The following is a 19,548-nucleotide window of genomic DNA, read 5'->3' as shown; positions in this document are numbered from 1 at the left end:
ATCCCCCAGGCTTTGTCGCCGAGCGTTTCCTGAATGAAGAAGATGTAGAAGGAAACAAAGAAAGTTAGCGGTTTTTAGGTTGATTTTGTAATTACGATCTGTTTTTTGTGGTTTATCTTTTAATGCAAATTCTAGGTTTCGGTTGTGCTCTGTCTTGCTACGTTTCATTTGACTTTTTTTTTTGAGTACCCCTGCTTCCCTTCCCCGCCGACGCTTTCGCCGCAGAGTTCTAGGCTGTGAACCGTGCGAGTCACCCTTCCTTTGGAGTCTTAACCCTTGTACCTGAAACGCTTATTTCCCAGATTTCAACGGAGGGTTACCATTGGCCACCGGCCAGGAATATTTATGACTTTATTGTGAGTTGCACCATTTCTGAAGGAAAACTCCTCGAGAAATTGCCTTGGCAATAACTCCTGGAAACTAAACTTATTGTATAAATGGTCGTTAACTCATAACAGTCTTCACATCTCATCTGTTTCCTGAATCAAACATCACAATGGCACCCTTCGAAAGTTGTATTAGCGAGCTGAGGAAAAAAGCTTTTGATGAGGACCTCTATATCAACGTTAGGCACCCAGAGGATCCTAGCGTCTACCAACTGACCAATCGGTTGCTGGGCATGGGTCTAGGCTCCGAGATGGACAACAAACTCAGACGGTTCCTTGCATTTGTGGAGGAGCTCCAGGGTTTGTTCCAGCGGGAGCTGGACAATTATGCCGATATTCGAGCGGCGGAGGCTTTACTGAAAGCCGCGGCGGAAAGTTCTGAGAGGCAGGAGGCTCGTTAGAGTTTGGTCCAGTTGGAGTACGAACAACACCGCCTAGAGCTTGAAAAAACAGAGTTTCGCCGTCAATGTAGGATTATGAGAAAAAATCCTCCATTTTAAGATGTAATAAGAATATTATAAATAAAAAGTTTTTTTTATATATAAATGCCTCTAGATGTGTGTTGATATGAATGCGAGAGCAGATAAATACTGAACGGAAAAAATGAAAACGAGTGAATATATAAATGGGCGAGGCGAGCGGGCCACCCGGCCTTGATCGCCATAACTGGGCGAGGCGAGCGGGCCGCCGTGAGTACGGGCGGTATCACCATGAATTCCACCTTTCGTTTTCTTGTCGCGTAGCACGTGTTTTCAGTGCTTAAAGCTTTGAGAGTGTGTCATGTATAACTAGGACTTCCGCTCGGTATTGGACCGAGCCTTTTGTTCACACGCATATTTCCCGTAAGAGCAGGTGTGGCCCCACCAGCCTTATTAGGCGGGGTCTTACAGTTGCTCGGGGCCCAATGACCATATAGGTTGCCCGAGACTTTCAGCCTAGTTAAAATTGCTCGCCCGCATTTCGGGAAGACTTAACTCGCCCATATTTTGGGGAGGTTCTTTGGATAAGAAGCTTATCCGCACACGTCGCCTACAGGGGCTACGGTCAGCGCCAGACTTTCCGGAGCGATCCCCAGACATCAAGGTCGTGTTGGGATCGCCACCTTTAGGGAATTTTTCCCACCAGGCTGTCGTCTCAGTTTAATAATTAGGAGTATTGCTGAGAATATCCTTTTGTATTTGATTTTCGTAAATTTTTACATCGAGGGATGCCTCGTTAAAAAACTCTCGTGTCGGAGAAAAAAAGTGCATCATTATTTTTAGTCCTAGTTTTTCGGTTGTTTCCTCGCCATATTCCCACTTTGCGACCGCACCCTTAATCAGAGTATCGTACCCAGTATTCCGTCCTTGTCGCCCTGCTGGGTGCGTCGGGCTGATTTCGTCGGCCTCTTACTCCTATCCTCTGATTTTCCGCATTTCCTCTTATCCTGACGACATTGCAACTGACTATACTTTCCTTCTGCCTCTCCCTTTCCTTCAGTCCCAGCTTGCTGGCGAATTCCCCTTTTTCCTTCCTTCAACGCCGCCCCTTCTTCCCTCTCCTCTTCCTTCCACGCGGGCGAGCTATATTTGGACAGCCCCTGGAAGTAATTTCCCTTTGTTTCCAGTTAAAGAGGCCAATGTTGTCCTCTACCAACTTACTCAGGCGTCGTTCCTGCTCAGGGGTGAGCCGAGGCTCAATCGCCAGCACGCCTCTACTGGTTGCATCCATGTCCCAGCTCTCGCCATACCGCTCGCTATCTGTACGAGTAAGGAATCCGCCTTGTCCTGCCTTCCGGGTTCCCTCGCCCTGACTTCCCTCTCTCTTCGTCTTATTCGCCTTTCTGTTGCCCTGCTTTTCTCGTTTGCCCGCGTCTCTCTGGCTCTGTGTAGCCGGACGCCCTTGCCCGCCTTCAACTACCTTAACCTTATGACACCTGTGTCCGCCGCCGGCTCCTCTCTTTCCATTCAGGTTAAGGCCACTGCTTTAGCATTTCCTCGCCTCTTCTTGTTCTTCCGCTATTTTCCCTTTCCTTTCGCAGAGCAGTGAATACTTTGTCGCGAGGTGGGCCGTGATTTTACTGCATGGAGGCGATTTAAAGTGTTTCGTCCTATGATTACGCTATAAACTGCTGCAACCCGTATGACCAGATACCTTACCCTTTGGAGCTGGGCGTCCTCACCCACTCCAAAAACTGTGTCCAACTCCACATAGCCGCATACCTGAACCTGCTTTCCCGAGAAACCCACCAGGTTTCCTGTGTATGGCATCAATTCCTTGTCAGTCAGCCCCAACTGCCTGAACGCGTCCCCGTAGATGATATCTGTTGAGCTGCCTTGGTCCAAGAGCACCCTCTGCACATTGAACCCATTAATTCTTACCACTACCACTAACAGATCGTTTGTATGGGCCCTGATTCCCTCAAAATTTGTGGATAATACTACTATATCAGTTCCGTGCTCGCCCTCCTCTCCTGTTTCCACAACCGCCGCCGCCCGGAGTGACTTTGCCGATTCATCGCCCGCGTTCCCCTCTGGCCTCTTTCATTGGCGAAAGTTAGTTGCCCGCCGAGAACGCTTTCCCCTGAATCCTTTAATTAACTGGCCAACTTCCTTAACCTTCAGCACATTACTTGCTTCCTCGTCCTGTATCCGTTTCCTCGCCAGCGACACCTTTGCTGCCTTCAACTGTTTCCTCTTACATGCGTCGTCTTCTTCTTCCATGATGTAATATCTCGCTCGGGTGCGTACCTCTGTCATCGAGCGCGCTGGTTTCCGATTCAGCTCGCAGCTTAGCTTTCCTGATGACAATCCGCTCTTAAAAGCGCATACACATGTCCGAGGTTCCGCCACTTTAAATCTTGCGGACGCGGCGATGTACCGTTCCGCGTACTGCTTCAACGTCTCTCGCTCCGCCTGTCGAATCTGAAATAGATCCTCGACCTTGCCGGCAGAGAACTGGCTCAGGAATTTCGACGCAAAGTCGCGGAACTTCATTATGGATCCCTGTGGCAGGGTCATAATCCAAGTCATTGCTGCGCCTCAGAATGTGGACGGAAGCATTCTACACTTTACCGCATCAGAAACCGCGCTTATCGCCATCTTCACATTGAAACGTAGCAGATGATCTTGTGGATCGATTCGTCCGTCGTACGTCTTCAACACGAGGCTTGTCATACCATCTGGTATGGCCACCTCTCGCACCGCTGCCGAGAACGGCGCAACCTCCGCAACAGCCTCCGCCTCCTTCTCCTCCTCATTCCACTGCTTAAGGTGATAGTATTCCAATTGCTCCTGTAAACACTCATTTTGCAGTCTTAAGTCGCCGCTCAGTGCTCGGCGTGCCTCCGCACGGCGATGTCTACCCAGCCTTGAGGTGCGCGGGGAAGAGACGTGGCTCCGCTCCGGTTCCTCGCTATACCGTTGGCGAAACAATTCCATCAGGCTCCGTTGATGAACCAAAAATTCGACCAAAAATCTTCAAATCGCAGAAAACCTCACAGAAAACTTAATATTTCTAAACCAAATTGCAATTCACGTAGTCCAGGAATCGAAATCTACCGTTCCCCACAGACGGCGTCAAATGTTCCATCATGAACATAGAGATGAGGTATAGTACCTAAGGTGCAAGGAACGGGATGAGAGAATCTAGAGAGAGTTTAGTGCGTAACCGCTTAAAGAGAGAAAGTAACTAAATTTCAAGCTTGTATTTCTCAAATGCGCTAAGAGTCCTTTACAATTGGTACTCTTCCCCTATTTATAGTTGGGGGAGTTGGGCCTAGCGCCTCTAAATCATCCTAATGGGCCAGTTGGACCTCCGAGACAAAGGCACAGGTCCCTGATGCGCACCTCGCCTTAAGCCAGCGTCCCTGGGCGAGGGACCCTGGGGTCTCGCGCAGTCCAAAATTTATTTGACTCTTTAACACAAACAAATGGATTAAATGATTTTTTTTTACGTTGGATCAAATAAATTGTTTATTGTAAACAAATGGGCTACGTAAATTAACTAGGTCACAAAATAAGGAAAGATAGTGAATTTTCTCAAATCTGCAATTGCTTATAAAAAAAAGTGTAATGCAATTGCAAAACATGTACACTCTTTTCATGACAAAAAAAAAAATTCGGAAAAAGAAATAGAAATATATATAAATGATGGAATAAGACATGAATACACAACCCTTAAAAAATGGGATAGGATCATCCAAAATGATAGCAAAACCAAGGATAATCCAAAAAATCGATTGCCCATCAAAACACCCACAATAAGCGATAAGATGCAATAACTATCACCGAAAGAACCATACAACATGGCACAACTTATTTTCTACGGATATTCAACAGATTTTAACTAAAAATATGCATGAAAGCCACTTTAGTTAGATTTTTTACCGATGATTGGATATACCTTTGTGAGTAAATTATTCTACACATAAATCCAATGGTATATTTCCGATGGGTTTTGTATTTGTTAAGAAAATAGTGAAAGGGAGAGAGGAAAAGAGAGGAACAAGTGTGAGACAAGTAAAATTGTGTGGAATGAGGTGTCTGATGCTTGGTGCATCATCCTCTTATTTATAGCATTAGGGAGACAAAGACATATGGGCTTGGCCCATTGACCCATGTGGTCATCTATTCACAACACTCCCCCTAGATGACCATCCCTTAAGAATGTGCATCATTAAAATCTTACTAGGAAAAACCATGTGGGATAAAAACCTAGTGAAGGAAAAAGAGTACAACATTTTATAGTTCGTCTTGATACATTGCCTAATTAAAAACCCTACCATGAAAAACCCAATGAGGGAAAAAAACATGGTTAAGGAAAAAATAGTACAATGCATATTATTTGAGATCCTTTAGCCGACGAACTCCGATATTTCGCACAAGCTTTTCAAATGTCGTTGTTGGAAGAGCCTTCGTAAACAAGTCTGCCAAATTATCACTTGAACGAATTTGTTGGATGTCTATGTCACCATTCTTTTGTAGATCATGAGTGAATAAGAGCTTCGGTGATATGTGTTTTGTTTTATCTCCCTTGATGTATCCTTCCTTAGCCTTGTGTTGTCTGCAAGTTGATGCACGAATCTCCAATGTAGAACTTTCTCATATTCATATTTGGGCAATGAAGCCAAAACTAGTTAAAAACATGTTCCATTTTGTCAATCAATCACCAATTCAGAACCAAACAACTATGAAATATCTTTTTACTCCTTTAGGGTATATACTTCAAGTCCAAAGACTCTTACATTTCTGCAAAATGAATTACTTCTTTATATGTTGGCCAACCACACCCTTTAATATGGGTTCAATATTCTCGCACTTATAATATTGAGCGCTACTTCATTTGTCGACAATTTTTCAAGTTCTTGGTTCCTTGTTTCAACTTGTAGAGATATAATCTATTGAAATGTTTTGTATCAATAATTACAGGTACCTGAACCTCTTCAGGAGGTTTAAAGAGTTTTCATAATCTCTACATTTTTCATGATAATTCTCCTCATAACAAAACCATCTTCCTTCTCTAAAATTTATCTTTGGAACCAAGTTTAGGCATGCCTTAGCCTAATAAAATTTCAATAGAGAAGGTCATTTGCAGCATAAAGGAATTTAAAAATCCATTTTTGATCAGAGAATGCATCTTTTGAACTTCAGGTTCATATTGTTGTGTGCGAGTTTATATGCATTCAAAACAAATTTTCTGAGCTGCTTAGTTTTTCTCTCCCCTTTATGCCGAGAAATAACGATAAGTAAGATATGGAATATCTTCAGGAAATAGCTCAAATTCATAGCATAATCTCAGCTTTCTTTTAATCTCATCTAATTGTTGTCTGTTGGACAACGAAGAACACAGCATAAAAAGTTCTTAGATGAGAGATATTATGTTTCTAACAATGAACCAATTGCAATAGAGATAATTATAATGACTCATTGGTTTGATGCATATAGATGTTGCTACTAGCAACATCACATGTCCAAAAAATAAGGACATTTGTTCTCTTAATGATTGTCTAGCTATAAATAAGAAGCATTTAGCTAAATATCTTTGCTAGATCATTTTAAATATGAACATGTGCAACTTGACATTCAAAATCATGTCAGATACCAACTTGATCAAGGTTGGAAATTTCACTCTATCAAGGTCGATGCATCGATAAACATTGTATATGTGCACATGTATCACATCAAATATATTCAAGAATCATAGGGAATTCCCCTTACTTTGCCATAATTTTAATTTTTGGCTTTGAGAACAACATATGGAAAATGGACTTTCGCATCATAAGACTCGGGATGGTCTAACCGGTCATATGCCAATCACAATCATTTCTTCCATATGAAGAACTTCGCTAATCAAAATAATGCTTCAATATTTCAAAGCATATTTTCTCGCATTTTGAATCCTTCAGGGATTTTCACATTTTTATCTCCATACTTTGATATTACTAGTTGGGGAAATTAGAGAGCTCATAATAGGAGTCTTTAAATCACACTTGAATTCTCAATGTTCTCCCCCTCAAGTGTGAGTTACCACCACATTGTCATGCGATTTCATAGCCTCTTATAGAGTCACCATACAATATCATATATCATTACATGTCCTTCAGGAACAATGAGTAATTCTTTAATAAAGAATTACAACTTTTATCATGTTAAATGAAATATTTACTTCTGGAAATATTTCATTCATAATACATAATATTATATATACGGTTACATGTCCTTCAGGCACAATTAATATGCTTTCATAACATATTACAACCTTTTTTATTTTAGATGAAATATTTGCTTCAGGAAATATCTCAATCATAATAATCATAATTTTTTTTTTGAAATTTCATAATAAAACATAAAATTGATCTAGTGTTTATGATACCATTTACCAATAAGAAGAAAAATGCTATGAAAATCAATTAAATACATTAAATAATATTAAAACCAATTAAAAATGATAGTAGTAAATTAAATAGGAAAACAAGACGTAACAGATGGGAAAGAAATATAAAGACTAACTAATTCTAATACAATAACGGTTATCAAAGATACATATATGAGGAATCAAAAGTTATAAAATAACGGCTAATGGAAATGAATGCAATGAATGACAAGTATTTTTTTTTAAAACAAAATAAACAGATTGCTATTGAGCATAATATTAAACAGATTCATTGACCAAGTAATGTGATAAACATAAGAAAAGGTGATAATCAATGCTACTAATGTAAAATAAATATTAATTATAGCAATGTTACTAAATATCAATTCATTTTGCTGCTCTGGTTCATGATTCTCGTTCAGAATATCAATTTTCTGTGTTCACATATTGCTAGTTATCAGAAAAAGAGATGCAACCACGTTCAAAATATTGAACGCATCTCTTATGATTTACATCCAAAATACTCATCTCACAAAGGAATATACATTATTTGAACTATATATGTTTAATTTGTCAATAAGACATATAAAACTTTCACAGTTTCTTTTGTGAAACATAGTCTATGTTTATTTGTGCTTGAATCTTCTAGATCCATACATAAAATGTATCATATTAGGATTCTTCTGGAATCCTAAAATCTTCATGATTTATATGAAATTTTTCCAGATCTTCTGATGAATCTTCAGGATTCATAAAAAAAAATTGTCTTCTTCTGATGAATTTTTAGGATTCATAAGAAATTTTTCTTCTAGATCTTGTAATAAATCATCTTCAGGATTCATAAAAAAAAACAGACTTACAAATGAATCTTCAGGATTCATAAAAAAAAATAGATCTACAAATGAATCTTTAGGATTCATAGAAAGAAATCGCTCTATGATTCTTCAGGCATCATAGGATATGAATCTGCATGTGATACTTATTATATTCAATGCATTATATAGCAAGGCATAATCCGTGGGGGTTTTTTTTTTTTTCAAATACTGTGCTCTTGCCAATGTCTTCATCTGAGGTATGAGGTATGCTAGCATGACAAAAAGCCCATACGCAAACCATGCATTTCTTGTCACAAAAGGGAAAAAATTGGATGAAGAAAAGGAAGAAAACAAGAGCGTCACGAAAATAATAGCTAGATCAGATATGCAGATTCGTGCTGATAACGTGTTAAGAAAATAGTGAAAGGGAGAGGAGAAAAGAGAGTAGCAAGTGTGAGACAAGTAAAATTGTGTGGAATGAGGTGTCTGATGCTTGGTGCATCATCATCTTATTTATAGCATTAGGAAGACAAAGACATATGAGCTTGGCCCATTAACTCATATGGTCATCTATTCACAACAGTATTGACATTTTCATGAAACTAATTTTATAAGTTTTCCTACAGATATTTATTGTTTTGCAAATTTGTTTCTTGGATAAGTTCCCAACATAATTTAACGTTCCTTGTTATTTTTCCTTCGGATTTTAAATTCTCATGAAAAACATAAAATCTGCAGGAAAAGTTAAAAGAAAATTCTGGGTTTTTTTCTTCTGAATGGTGCGAAAAATAAATTTAATTTGAAAAAGGGAGTGAAAAAAAATTTATTTAGTTGTCTGGGGTAGTTTTGGACAGGTGGCGTTGGACTGTCAGGCATTCACAAGGAATCTCGCGAATGGGTATAAGACAAAAAAGAATCTGGTTGCTTTTTCAGCGTTGAATAACATGAACAGTAGTCATTCACAAGAAATCTTGTGAATGGGTATAGGACAAAAAACAATTTGGTTGTCCTATTCCCACATGCACGTCAGAAAAGCTTTGAGATTCATTTTCGTCTTATTAGCATTCGCAATATTTATTGTGCATGACTACTATTCCCTGTCACATCTCACTTCTGAACACTGAAAAAACAACTGGATTCTCATTTGTCCTATTACCATTCGCAAGAAATCTCCCGAATGCCATAAAGTCCAAGTCCAAAACTACCCCAGACAGCTAAATAATTTTTTTTCACTCCCTTTTTCAAATTAAATTTATTTTTCGCATTATTCAGAAAAAAAAAAAAAGCCAAAATTCTGCATAAAACACTCGCAGGATTCATTTGTAGGAAATAATAATATTTTTAGTTGTGTTTGTCCCTCCAATCTTTATCTCACTTTCCTTTTTGGAGCGCTTAGTTCTAGGTTTTATTTTAAGTAACTAATTTTTACTATACTTTATGTTGCCCTATATTTTCTTTAAAGAAATTTAATTTTACGCCTAAAATTTGAAATGTTAAGTAAATAATTTTTTTTTTCGGTGAATAAGAACAAAATAAACAAACAAAAACTACACGTCTAACACATGTTGAATCTTGTAAAGAGTGTTGATAAAAGAACCTAGAACAACGAGCGAGAAGAATCCCAAGGTGGAGGTTACCATCGAACACTTAAAGGAAATTCAAACGAATGTGCGGTTATCTTGGATAGCCACTAAACAAGGTCCATATGCTCTTGTTTGGTCCAATTTCACCTACAATAGTGTATTCAATTTAAAATTAAAATTTCTAATTTTTTTAATGTTTACAGCAAAGTATATATATTATTGAATAACATTTCATGAGAATAACCCTCTCACAAATATGACAAAGCAACAAACCTAACCAAAAAAAAAAAAACCACCCTAAAGATCACACCTAGGACACGTGCCTCGTTAAAACCTTCCTAGGAAAAACTCATTGGGAAAAACTCTATGAAAGGAAAAAGAGTACAACATCCCCCTAGATGTGCCTTTAAAACTCCATAAGTAAAAATCAATACAATAAGACATAAAAACTCAAATCTAACCAAAATAATCCAACAAAGAACCACAATGAACTAAAGCCTCACGGGGACCCATACTTATTAGGGTGAGTACGTCTGAGATGCTGCACACATCCCTCAATGGCCTCCTCATCAGAACCATCCCAAACAAGACCTAACTCTTTGCCAACCGTCCACATCTTCCGAGCGCGCTAATAAACGCAATCATGGGACTGAGAAGGACCCATACTTATTTTTTTTTTATGTTTTTACTATGCATAAAAAGTGTTTAGATATTGGAGAAAGTATAGGCTACAAATTGGACTGGGCGAGACCCCAGAGGCGCTTACCTCAGGGCGGGGCGCGAGTCAGGGAGTTGGGCCTCCCTCGAGACGCCCAACTGGCCCACTGAGGACGGTTAGGGACGTTAGGTCCAACCTCAAGCCTATAAATAGGGGCGGTTACCAATTGTAAGGGACTCTGAGCTCATTTGTGAAATAACAAGCTTGAAATTCAGTTATATTCTCTCTCTAAGCGGTTACACTCTTTCTCTCTAAGATTCTCACATCACAACCCTTTCACATTAGGAACTATACCCTATCTCTATGTTCGGAGGATAGCACATTTGGTGCCGTCTGTGGGGATCGGTAGATATCGATTCCTGGACTACGTGGATTGTGATTTTCGTTGAGAGAAGTTTGATTTTCTGTAGAATTTCCTTTGATTTTCGTATTTCCGGCCAAATTCCTAGTTTGTGATCGGTATTTGATGGAGACACGTCGTCGACGACGCGACAAAGGGCTGGAGCAACGACGCAGTTCACCACCGCGCCGTGTAAGAGGAAGGTCGCGCCTGGAAGAGGTCCATCGCGAGCAACCTGAGCAATTGACTCCCCCCCCGCCTCCACCGCCGCCTCCTCCTCCTTCTCCGACGCCTCCGTTACCTTCTTTGTCGTCCTCGCCTGAGTGACAGGAATCCCCGGCGCACTCACCGGAGGTCTCGGGAGATAGGACGCCGCTAGCTCAGGCTCCGATCACTGACCGCGATTGGAGACGCCTGATCTGCAATGTTGATGACATACGGCAACGGAACGATTCCTTGCACGAACAGTTAGAGTACTATCGTCACGAGTAGCAAGACGAGGGAGAGCGGGAAGCAGAGGCCGTTGCGGAGTTCGAGTCGTTCTCGGCGGCGGTGAGGGAAGTGGCCATCCCGGACAACAAGAAGAACCTTGTTCTTGAGACGTACAGTGGGAAGACCGATCCAAAGAATCATCTGCTTTATTTCAACACGAAAATGGTCATAATCTCAGCTTCCGACGCGGTGAAGCGCAGGATGTTCCCGTCGACGTTTAAGGGTACAACGATGGCTTGGTTCACGACTCTACCTCGGGGATCTATCACAATTTTCGCGACTTCTCGTCGAAGCTCCTTGTTCAATTCTCTGCGAGTAAGATCAAGCAGGTAACGATCGACGATCTGTATAACGTCCGCCAGTTAGAGGGTGAAACTTTGAAGCAATATGTGAGGCGGTTCAGTGTAGCATCTGTTAAAATTGAGGAGTCGGAACCGCATGACTGTGCGCGAGCTTTTAAGAATGGACTGCAGCCGGGGAAGCTGAATAGTAAGTTGAGTCGTAAGCCCGCTCGGTCAGTGGCAGAAGTACGTGCTCGGGCGAACACCTACATCTTGGATGAGGAGGATGACGCTTTCAAAAGGAAGCGCGCAAAGAAGGAGAAGGATGACGACCAAAGGGATGTCTCGCCGATGGGTAAACAGAGGTGGGAAAAAGGAGAAGGCAGTAAGCGGAAGGACAAGAGAGGCAAGTCAGTTGAAAAATTTGCAAAGGAACAACTCTTACCCAAAGAAGGAAAGTTTTGAGCGTTGACGCCTGTGGCGTCAAGCCGTTCTCGCCGGCGGGAGGAATCGGGCAAAAGTCTGAGCGCACATTGACGGAATTGCTCCGAGAAGTCAAGGCGACACACGCAGTCGAAGAGGGCGAGAGGGAAGCTAACCCGCCTCGGGCGGCCGTGGATAAAACCAAGTGGTGCGAATACCATCGATCGACGGGTCATGACACCGGAGATTGCTTCACGTTAAAGAATGAGATTGAGAGATTAATCAGGGCGGGACACTCACAGTTGAATGATCGAGGTGATTGCTGGCAAGACGAACGACAGCAGGAAAATCGCTATAAAGGGAGTCATCAGCAGGACGATCGCAGACGAGACGATCGTCGTCAAACGCCAACAACCGACAAGAATGAGACGTTGGCAACCAGAAAGAAGGGAGCTGAAGAAACCTTCAACAAAGATCTCGAACCGCCAATGGGAACGATAAATACAATCGCCGGAGGTTTCGGTGGAGGAGGTGACACACCTTCGGCAAGGCGCAGGCATGTCAGGGCGGTAACGTCAGTGCAAGAGAATGCAACACCATTCGGTTTTCATCACCCGGACATAGTGATATCATCGGCCGATTTCGAGGGAATCAAGACACACAAGGATGATCCTGTGGTGGTAATGGTAAGGATCAATAACTTTAATGTGCGAAGAGTACTTTTGGACCAGGGAAGTTCTGCGGACATTATTTACGGCGATGCGTTTGAGCAATTGGGACTAACAAATAAAGATCTGATGTCGTACACTGGGACTCTGGTAGGTTTCTCGGGAGAGCAGGTCTGGGTGAGTGGCTACTTGGATTTAGACACGATCTTTGGAATAGACGAGAACGTCAAGCTTTTGCGTGTAAGGTATTTGGTATTGCAGGTTGTGGCGTCATACAATGTCATCATCGGGCGGAACACTCTGAACCGCCTCTGCGCAGTAATTTCGACGGCTCACTTAGCGGTGAAATACCCACTAATCTGTGGAAGGGTGGGAAAGATCGTGGTGGATCAGCGGAGAGCAAGCGAATGCTATAATAATTGCCTTAGTAGGTATGGAAAGAAGGGAGTTAGCGATGGACACAGATGCCACAAGATTGAGATCCTGAAAGGGGGTCAAGGCCAACTGGGCTTTCAAGGCCAAGGACGAAACGATGTAGGGAGATTGGAGCGAATGGTTGCTCGAAAGAGCGAGAGACTAAGGAGCAGCCAAGGTCAGAGAAGGTTAGACGGTAGGACGGGAAGAGATGGGCAGTTCACTGATGCCCATGCTGAGGAACGCTGGGCGAACATAATCGGGGACCTGAAAATGTACAAATTTAGTAGAGGAGTGTTGGCGATTGAACCCAGGCTCACGGCTAGCCAAGAGAAGCGTCTGGAGAAACTGGTGGAGGATAATTTTGACCTCTTTAATTGGAGTCAGAAAGATACAACGCTCTGGGGATTGCCCAGGTTTAGAAAGCCGGCTCTTTTAAGAACGGGGCAGGAGGAAAGCAAAGAAAAGGGGGTGGCGACGGAAGATGTGGCTCGAACGAATCTAAAACAGGGAGGCGTCGAGCAAGACGGATGGAGAACATTTGAGCGACCCCAGGGCAAACCAGAGAAAGGGCGAAAGCAAAACCGAGCGCGCCGCCGCGAGGGCAAGAAAAAAGGAAAGGCGGGATACTGGAGGCCAGTGGGATCGCCGGTTTTTAAACCATCAAGGCCAGCTAAGTGCGACAAGCAAAGAGGCGAGTTAGAAGAGGGTCCTCTTTACCACGGGGCGGTCTGGCGAAGGGACTGGCCTCACAAGAGCCAGGAGGAGGAAACAAGCACATCAGGTTTGAAGGATGAGGTGTTCGGCGTGGTGCTCTGATCGAGATGGGCAGAAGATGGAGCAGGGCCGCGGCAAGAAAAAGCAAGAATTAGGACAAAAATAAAGATGCACTCTTTTTCTCCACCACAAGAGTTTTTTAATGAGGCATCCCTCAAAATGTAAAACTTTTTACAAATCAAATACAAAAGGATATTCTCGGAAATACTCCTAAATTTATAAACTGAATTGTCACGGTCGCCCGGTGGGAAAAATTCCCTGAAGGTGGCGATCCCAACACGACCTTGATGTCTGAGGATCGCTCCGGATAGTCCGGCGCGAACCGCTGATCAGTCGTTGACGACGTGTGCGGATAAGCTTCTTATCCCAAAAAGCCTCCCCGAAATATGGGCGAGCAAAAGCCCTCCCCGAAATATGGGCGAGAAATCAGAACTAGGCTAAGTCTCAGGCAACCCATATGGCCATTGGGACCCCAGCAACTGTAAGTCCTCGCCAGGACAAAACTGGCAAGGCCACACCTGATCTTACGGGAAAAATGTGTGTGAACAAAGCCTCAGTTCAAAGCTGAGCGAAAGTCCTAGTTTTCTTTGGAACACATTTAAAATCGCTACACGAAACTCAAACTCAAATCGTAAACAATCGCAAAAATAAAGCGTGGTAGGGCGACGAATAGAAGAAGGTAGAGTAACACCACGACAAACTCTCATTAATGGCTAGCCCGCAGGAAACTGTTAGTTACAAAAATAGTAAGGGAAAGATAATTACAAATATTCAAACTGCATTAATATTTTCTTCTTCTCTCCTTGCAATTTCAGCAGCTAGAAAATACTCTGCATTGAAGCCTGGAGGATTATCAGGACCGACCAAACCCTCGGGGGTAACTCTCTTGAAGGCCCTCATCCCGCTAAGATCCAGTCCTTCGTAAAGGTGTTGAACCTGGGCTTTCGCGAGGAAGAAACCACGGTCGCGCTCTTCCACGGCCTCAGCGGCAGCTTCAATCTCCAACCTCGTTCTAAGAGCCCTGGCCTCAGAAGACGCTCGAGTTTCCGCCTCCGCGATAGCCCTGTCTTTCGCTTTTAGCTGGGTTCTTATCGCGGCGAGGGCTTCGTCCGATGTCGCCAGGTCACTGCGCAAGGACGCAAGTTCCTTATCCTTGGCGTCACAAGCTGCCTTGCTCGCAACAATCCCCTCAGCCCTCGCCTCTACTTCTTTTCGCATATCGTCCAGCTCTTCTTCTAATTCCTCCATTTTCCCATCGTAGGCGAGTAAATCCTCCTCGCGGTGGTTCATCTCGATACCCAGGTTGTTCAGTTTGATTACCTGGGCCATCACTTGGGTTAGCAGCCTGTCACGCTTGTCATACGCCTCGAGCGTGGCAAGACGATAACTCTCCGCTTTCTGTCGGAGCTCCTCTATTTTAGTGGCAGAGGCCGAATCTTGTGATAGCTTAGCGAAGATGCATCCTGCGCGGAGAAGGCTCGAGATGGCTTCTTGCGCCATACCATCGAGATCAGGATTTTCAGCATATTTCAAGCCACCAAAGAAAGGATCAGACAGCATGAAGTTGATGGGGGTGGGTCGGTGGTCCAAGTGGGAATTTTCTTTTTCCTCGGTAGCCGGGCGGCAAGGAGCGGGAAAAGAGCGGTGAGGGGATGGCAGGGAAACAAGAGCCTGATCCGCCTCGTCACGACTCATCTGATGAACGGGCGAAGCCCGGGGTGAATCCATTTCAGCTCGTTGAATCGGATGGCCCAATTGGAGGGCGACAGGAACGAAATCCTCGGCTGCACCCTGGATGTCGAAAGCTTCCTTAGAGGGAATCGGAGTCCCTACCCCGCCTTCAGGGTTTGGCACGTCCTCGTCAACCGGCCCCCGGCGAGGAATGGCTGTCTCGCCGGTTTTATTTTTCTTGATCTTCTTTCTCTTCTTCTTCTCTAACGGAGGGAGCGCGGTTCCGCACCCCCCCCCCCCCCCCCGATCCTCGTTGGTCTCAGCCTTTTTGGATTTAAAGGATTTCTTTGAAGAAGAAGGGTGAGCAGCATCTTTAATAACCCCCAACGCTGCCCCACCAAACTCAGGGAGGGTGGCGGCATCAAGTGCTGGCTCGCCGGATTCAGGAGCGGCAGTGCTTGGCTTTGCCCCACCAGACTCAGGGAGGACGGTGGCACCTGGCGCTGGCTCGTCGGATTCAGGAGCGGCAGTGTTTGGTGATGCCTCGCCAGCCTCAGGGAAGGGAATGCCGCTTGTGGCTCTAGACGCTGGCCCAAGGGACGTTTTGACCCGCTTCCTGGGAAGAGGAGCGGATGGCTCAGCGCCGGCATCCCCGGTAGCACGTCTTCTCTTACCCCCACTAGTGTTGAAAGTGGGGTAAAATTTGATCACCTTGGCAGTAAGAGCGCGCTCCAATTAAGCCTTGGTACACTTTATTGCCCCTGAGAGAAGCAAGAAAAACACATGAGCAAGTGATAAACTCCACGGGGAGTGTATAATGATGCAGCAAAAAAGGACAATCTAACCTAGGAATGAATCGAGAGTGTTCTTGCGGGCAGCTTCAAGCAGTTGAGACGATTAGAGGAAAGGAAGGCTGGCAAGAAAGCTAAGGATGGCTTTATCTTCATCACTCAGCGACGCGTCCGGCGGCGGTGGAACGACGCTGGAGGTTTTGGTCCAGTAGAAAGGGAATTGGGCGGTCCCGTCCCGAAGGGTAAAGGCTTCAGGATACGTGGGGTGCAATGAAATGCGGAAGTACCGGCGCTCGGGCCTCATCTTGACGTTGCTCTTGTAAGGATGAAGGCATTGTCGGCCCGTGCGGGATTTCAGCGAAACCCACCCTGGGGTTTTCAAGGACTTCGGCTCCACGGCGTAGAGGTAGAAGAAGTGTGCAACCTTTGGCTTGATACCGACAACACAACAAAGTATCTCGAAACACCGGGTGAAGGCCCAAGCATTTTGGTGAAGTTGGCACGGGGCCACGTTGATCTCCCCCATAACTTGTCGAAGAAAAGGAGAAAAGGGTAGCTTGATTCCCAGGTCGACGAACAAATATTCGTAAACATAGAAGAAATGGGGTCTCTTCACCCCGTGATAAACCGTACGGTGCTGCCAAGGCCGGCAGTCGCCTGGGCACTTCCCGGTGACAAGAACATCCTCAAGGAGTTTCTCGTAGCATAGCCCACCGGCTTTGCGAGCCGTTTCAATGACGGAGTCGTCGGAGGTCTGCTCGGAAAGCTGACAAACGGCCTCCTGGATGGGGGCCTGGTCCGTGGGTTCTAGAATAGTGGCAAACACCCGGAGCCAAAAAGGTTCGATGTCCTCGTCACCTAGGGGAAGTCCTCCGGGAGGGGGAAGGGCAACTGGGGATGGGGACGCAGGGGAGGTGCGCTGGGAACGGGAGGATTTTTTAGAACGACGTTGGGAAGTCATTTTCGCTAAAGGCAAAGTAAGGACAAGGGTAGGAAAAGGTGCAAGGTTGTTAGCTCTTTTGCAGAATAAGAGGATTTCAAAAAGTGGCGAATGAAGAGGTTAAGGGGAGTAATGGTTGGGATCGTGGCCACGTGTGGAGAATTGTGGAAATTGTGGGAGATCGTGTCCCGTGTTGACAAAAGGAAATGATTACTTTTGAAAAGTAATGTGGATTTTGGGAGAGTGGGAGCGGCACATTAAATGGGAGTCACAACGGCTGAAACCGATGGGTTTGAAATTCAAATTAGCAGGCTTTGTCATAATTTGAGGGGACGTTTCGAGGACAGCGGTTGGGATTCTGCAGATTCACTAACCTTCACACTTCTTCAGTACGTTACAAGTGGCCTACACGCGTCAAGCCATCATAGTTCACGACGATCACAGCTAAAGCCGGGCGAGGGAACCAAGCACCGTCGCCACCAGTCCACCTGTGGACTCGGAAGGGCTCGTGAAAAAAATCATAAATTAGCTTTAGCAATCATTCTTAGTCACTAGGCTTCGACATTGGCCAGTTTTTCTCATGTCTGTCGCCTCAATTGTTTAAGACACTCTTAGCTCTCATACTTCGAGCTCGGTGTCTTGTGGACTTGTGGACTAGGCGAGACCCCAGGGGCGCTTACCTCTGGGCGGGGCACGAGCCAGGGAGTTGGGCCTCCCTCGAGAGGCCCAACTGACCCGCTGAGGACGGTTAGGGACGCTAGGCCCAACCTCAAGCCTATAAATAGGGGGCAGTTACCAATTGTAAGGGACTTTGAGCTCATTTGTGAAATAACAAGCTTGAAATTCAGTTATATTCTCTCTCTAAGCGGTTACACTCTTTCTCTCTAAGATTCTCACATCACAACCCTCTCACATTAGGCACTATGCCCTATCTCTATGTTCGGAGGATAGAACACAAATCACGACAGATAGGTAACTTACATACGTACTAATAAGGAAAATGTTTAGTACACACCTCTCTATTGTGGATATTAATTCAAATATTAAATCTAGCTAATAGATAGTGATATAGTGTTATTAGATAGAGGCTAGAATAAAAGATAATAACTGATTTAGTTATTATGATAAGAAGTTATCTTTTAGTTATCTTCTAGTAAGTTAAGTCTTTTATATAAGACATGTATTGCTTTCAGTTTTAATTAAGTCAATAATATATTTTCCCTCAATCTCTCTCTCTACTCTTTCACGTTATTTCTCTATTTTCTCCAACACTCTCCACCTCTTGAAATTTAAGAAGGAAAAAAGTGAAATGAGTAATATGATAAGTGATGTGATAGAAAGAAAAATAAGGTGGAAATGATTTGTAAGAGAGAGAAGGTGTGAGAATATCATCACTCGTACTAATAATAACATATATTTAATACTATAAAATTAAAAGTTTGTAATATGTTAGTTACGCTTAATTTGTGATGTTTCTAATACTTTTATTATTTACTTTTTGATTCTTTGTATATTTTTAAAAATATAGTAAAGTTTTTGATTTTTTTATGCTTTCAAAAAAAATAGTAAATTTTTTATTAACATTTAATTCTTTTTTGAAAGTATTAAAATATATTAAATATAAATTATTATATATGCTATATTTACATTTTATACTTAAATTAGGTAATATTTAAATGAAATTTAGTGAAAATCTACATATATAGTATCAATTTATAGGTCTATTACTAGCTTGACTTATGCTTTTCTATACCAATTTTGCACGAAATTATAACCTTTTTTTTTAATAACGCTTGATTTGTCATGTTTCTAATGATTTTATTATTTACTTTATGGTTCTTTGTATATTTTTAAAAATATGTTAAAAAATTTATAATTTACATTGAATATTTTTTTGAAACTATTAAAAATACATTAAATATAAATTAATATATATATACTATATTTGTATTTAATACTTAAATTAGGTAAAAAAAAAATTAATCGAAAACTTGCCGGTAACTCTTATAACTACCAATACTTAATTGATGGTATTGCTTTTGGTAATACTTAAACAAAAATGAATGAAAATCGACAAATACAGTATCAATTTATAGGTCTATTAATAGTTTGACTTATGCTTCGTTAATTATACCTATTTTGAATGAAATTATAACCTATTATGAATTTTTTTTGAAACAACCTATTTTGATTGAATAGCGCTTGATTTGTCATGTTTCTAATACTTTAATTATTTACTTTATTGTTCTTTGTAAATTTTTTAAAATATAGTAAATTTATTAATCTACATTTAATATTTTTTTAAAAGTATACAAAATATATTAAATCTAAATTAATATATATCCTATATTTATTTGAATGATAGTCAACTGGAGGAATAATTATTTTATTTCGATT

This window comes from Lotus japonicus, chromosome 6 (assembly GCF_012489685.1).
Source record: "Lotus japonicus ecotype B-129 chromosome 6, LjGifu_v1.2".
Lineage (NCBI taxonomy): Eukaryota > Viridiplantae > Streptophyta > Magnoliopsida > Fabales > Fabaceae > Lotus > Lotus japonicus.
This window is presented reverse-complemented; position numbering follows the sequence as displayed.